This window comes from Dendropsophus ebraccatus, chromosome 12 (genome assembly GCF_027789765.1).
Source record: "Dendropsophus ebraccatus isolate aDenEbr1 chromosome 12, aDenEbr1.pat, whole genome shotgun sequence".
NCBI classification, from domain to species: Eukaryota; Metazoa; Chordata; class Amphibia; order Anura; family Hylidae; genus Dendropsophus; species Dendropsophus ebraccatus.
Genome location: NC_091465.1, coordinates 86,840,095 through 86,845,133, shown reverse-complemented (window position 1 = coordinate 86,845,133; position 5,039 = coordinate 86,840,095).

Below are 5,039 nucleotides of genomic sequence, written 5' to 3'. Positions count from 1 at the left end.
TGGCTGCGTGTTGTGTTTATTTCTTGTCCTGTGTCAGTATGGAGATATCATGGGGGGTATGGAGGATGTACAGGGGGTCATGTGATAGTTCAGAAGTCACTTGTTGGGGTAAAATCTTCCGTATAGGGGAAGTTTGAGCAATAATCCTGTAAATTGTCATCTGTATGATATCACAGCTCATCTTGTATCATTACATGAAGGAGATAATGGTATCCAGAGACTGTATCACACATGATAGGCTGAGATACAGCAGCACAAATCATAGGTTTAGATACAGTGGTTTAGCTCTTGGCATCCCACAGGATGAAATTTAGATACAGCGGCTCAGTAGACAGTATTGCACATGATAGAATTAGATACTGTGGCTTAGCCTTGGCTTAGACCGTATCACGCATGATGGAATTAGATACAGGGGCTCAGCAGACAGTATCACACATGATAGAATTAGATACAGACAGTATCAGACAGGATTTGATACAGCAGTCAGCAGACAGTATCAGACAGGGTTTGATACAGCGGTCAGCAGACACATGATGGGGGGAGACACTGGGTCAGCTGTTTCTTTTTATTCTGCTGATACTTGTAGTCCCACGGTGTCTGGATTAGCACAGACAATCGCTGCTTTATTCGCTGTGCGGATGTGGTCAGATAATACGTGGGAACCAGATGTCATTAATAGAGCTGGAGATCCTCCGTGACACTTGGGGCCCGAGGTCGGGAATAAGGAAGTGGCCTTTAACTCCTTGTTATTTTAAGCTTTCTTAAACTTGATGTGAGTTCTCAGGAGTTTACTCAGCTTGATCCAGGAGGAGCGCTGCATACCGCACACGCCAAGCACCGCTGTGTCACACCAGGTGTGCGCGCCCAGTGTCCCGCAATGAACCTGGAGCCTGTCCAGAGTGCGGCCTCTGTATAAGTGAAGCCTCCTCTCTGTATAATGGAAGGTGTCACTACTGTGGAATGGACGCTGTGTTAATTCCAATGCTCTGTGAGCCAAACGTAGGAGCTGCACAAATGTCCACAGATAGGAGTCCAGAGCAAGAAGCAGCTGCTGTAGATTCTTCTCTCTATTCTGAAAACAACTGCCCTTCCTGTACAGTAAGGTAGGTCTATAGTGGAGCGGCTCCTGTACAGTAAGGTAGGTCTATAGTCAAGCGGCTCCTGTACAGTAAGTTGGGTCTATAGTGGAGCAGCTCCTATCCCTCCTGTACAGTAAGGTAGGTCTATAGTCAAGCGGCTACTGTACAGTAAGGTAGGTCTATAGTGGAGCGGCTCCTGTACAGTAAGGTAGGTCTATAGTCAAGCGGCTACTGTACAGTAAGGTAGGTCTATAGTGGAGCGGCTCCTGTACAGTAAGTTGGGTCTATAGTGGAGCAGCTCCTATCCCTCCTGTACAGTAAGGTAGGTCTATAGTGGAGCGGCTCCTGTACAGTAAGGTAGGTCTATAGTGGAGCGGCTCCTGTACAGTAAGGTAGGTCTATAGTGGAGCGGCTCCTATCCCTCCTGTACAGTAAGGTAGGTCTATAGTGGAGTGGCTCCTGTACAGTAAGGTAGGTCTATAGTGAAGCGGCTCCTATCCCTACTGTACAGTAAGGTAGGTCTATAGTGGAGCGGCTCCTGTACAGTAAGGTAGGTCTATAGTGGAGCAGCTCCTATCCCTTCTGTACAGTAAGGTAGGTCTATAGTGGAGCGGCTCCTGTACAGTAAGGTAGGTCTATAGTGGAGCGGCTCCTGTACAGTAAGGTAGGTCTATAGTGGAGCGGCTCCTGTACAGTAATGTAAGTCTATAGTGGAGCGGCTCCTATCCCTCCTGTACAGTAAGGTAGGTCTATAGTGGAGCAGCTCCTATCCCTCCTGTACAGTAAGGTAGGTCTATAGTGGAGCGGCTCCTGTACAGTAAGGTAGGTCTATAGTGGAGCAGCTCCTATCCCTCCTGTACAGTAAGGTAGGTCTATAGTGGAGCCGCTCCTGTACAGTAAGGTAGGTCTATAGTGGAGCGGCTCCTATCCCTCCTGTACAGTAAGGTAGGTCTATAGTGGGGCGGCTCCTGTACAGTAAGGTAGGTCTATAGTGGAGCGGCTCCTATCCCTCCTGTACAGTAAGGTAGGTCTATAGTGGGGCGGCTCCTGTACAGTAAGGTAGGTCTATAGTGGAGCGGCTCCTATCCCTCCTGTACAGTAAGGTAGGTCTATAGTGGAGCGGCTCCTATCCCTCCTGTACAGTAAGGTAGGTCTATAGTGGAGCGGCTCCTATCCCTCCTGTACAGTAAGGTAGGTCTATAGTGGAGCGGCTCCTATCCCTCCTGTACAGTAAGGTAGGTCTATAGTGGAGCGGCTCCTATCCTATTTTATAATATACGACATGGAGAGAAAGCAACGGCTGCACATCCCATCTATGGCTGATGGCTATTTTAAAATTCAACACCAGTTTGTCTGTATATAATTCGATCAAACCATAATAGCCCGTGTACCACGTGCAGGTCCCCTGGTCCACACGGGTCCCTACACTAACTCCACACCGTGTCGGTCAGTGACCGCCAACCCTGCAAAGCGTGCACATGCAGGGAAGGGAGGCCATGGAACGGCCCTGCAACCCCAATGTCACAGGACCAAACCCCAAATGCCACACCAGAACCCGGCCAGCACCACCGGCGGGGAAGGCTGCCCCCAAACAACACAAGTATGAATATGGTATTACACTCACCACTGCTGCTTACACAGAATGGGGAAGACATAAGGTACTGACATGTGAGCACAGACACCACAGGCGTGGTATACGGGGCTATTATGGTTTGATCAAATTATATACAGACACTCTGGTGTTGAATTTTAAAATAGGCCTAGCGGCATTAGTATCAGCCATAGATGGGATGTGCAGCCGTTCCTTTCTCTCCATGTCATATTTTTATTATATATATATATATATATATATATACACACATACATACACATTAGGCACCTACTGTATGTGTGGCGTATTTACTGTATGTGTAAAATGTATGTGTGTGGAATGTATATGTATATACTGTATGTGATATGTATCTATGTAATGTATGTGTGGAATGTGTATATACTGTATGTGTGGAATGTAGATATGTACTGTGTATATATACTGAATGTGTATTTAGTGTACGTGTAGAATGTATATGTGTATACTGAATGTGTGTATATACTGTATGTGTAGAATGTATATGTGTATACTGAATGTGTGTATGTGTGTATATACTGTATGTGTACAATGTATGGCTGGGTTCACACTATGTATATTTGAGGCTGTATTTGTGAGGCTGTATAGCAACCAAAACCAGGAGTGGATTGAAAACACAGAAAGGATCTGTTCACACAATGTTGTAATTGAGTGGATGGCCATCATTTAATGGCAAATATTTGCTGTTATTTTAAAACAACGGCTGTGGTATTGAAATAATGGCCGTTATTTACTGTTATATGGCGGCCATCCACTCAATTTCAACATTGTGTGAACAGAGCCTTTCTGTGTTTTCAATCCACTCCTGGTTTTGGTTGCTATGAGGACCTGACATGAGGACCAAATACAGCCTCAAATATACATAGTGTGAACCCAGCCTATATGTGTATACTGAATGTGTATGTACTGTATGCGTACAATGTATATGTGTATACTGAATGTGTGTATATACTGTATGTGTACAATGTATATGTGTATACTGAATGTGTATATACTGTATGTGTACAATGTATATGTTTGGAATGTGTACAAAATATATACTCTATGTGTGGAATGTGTGTATACAGTGCTGGGCAAAAGTATTGGCACCCCTGCAATTCTGTCAGATAATACTTAGTTTCTTCCAGAAAATGATTGACAGATGCTTTGGTTATAATCTTCATTTATTTTGCTTGCAATGAAAAAAAAAAACACAAAAGAGAATGAAAAAAAAGTCATTGATCATTTTACACAAAACTCAAAAATTGGCACCCTTAGCCTAATACTTGGTAGCACAAAATAACTGGGAACAACGGCTTCCGGTAACCATCAGTGAGTTTCCTACAAGGCTCTGCTGGAATTTTAGACCATTCTTCTTTGGCAAATTGCTTGCGGTCCCTGAGATTTGAAGGGCGCCTTCTCCAAACGGCCATTTTGAGATCTCTCCACAGGTTCTATGGGATTCAGGTCTGGACTCTTTGCTGGCCACTTTAGAAGTCTACAGTTCTTTCTCTCAAACCATTTTCTAGTGCTTTTTGAAGTGTGTTTTGGGTGATTGTCCTGCTGGAAGACCCATGACCTCTGAGGGAGACTCCTGACCTCTGAGGGAGACCCAGCTTTCTCACACTGGGCCCTCCATTATGCTGCACAATGTGTTGGTAGTCTTCAGACTTCATAATGCCATGCACACGGTCGGGCAGTCCAGTGCCAGAGGCAGCAAAGCAACCCCAAAACATCAGGGAACCTCCGCCATGTTTGACTGTAGGGACCGTCTTCTTTTCTTTGAAGGCCTCCTTTTTCCTGTAAACTCTATGTTGATGCCTTTCCCCAAAAAGTTCTACTTTTGTCTCATGTGACCAGAGAACATTCTTCCAAAAAGTTTTTGGCTTTCTCAGGTAAGTTTTGGCAAACTCCAGCCTGGCTTTTTTATGTCTCTGGGTCAGAAGTGGGGTCTTCCTGGGTATCCCACCATAGAGTCCCTTTTCATTCAGACGGTGACGGATATTACAGGGTGACACTGTTGTCCCCTCGGACTGCAGGGCAGCTACAACTTGTTTGGATGTTAGGCGAGGTTCTTTAGCCGCCATCCGCACAATCTTTTGTTGAAATCTCTCATCAATTTTTCTTTTCAGTCCACATTTCGGGAGGTTAGCCCCAGTGCCCACATCTTGGGAGGTTAGCCCCAGTCCCCACATCTCGGGAGGTTGACCACAGTGCCCACATCTTGGGAGGTTAGGCCCAGTGCCCACATCTTGGGAGGTTAGCCCCAGTGCCCACATCTCGGGAGGTTAGCCACAGTGCCCACATCTCGGGAGGTTAGCCACAGTGCCCACATCTAGGGAGGTTAGCCCCAT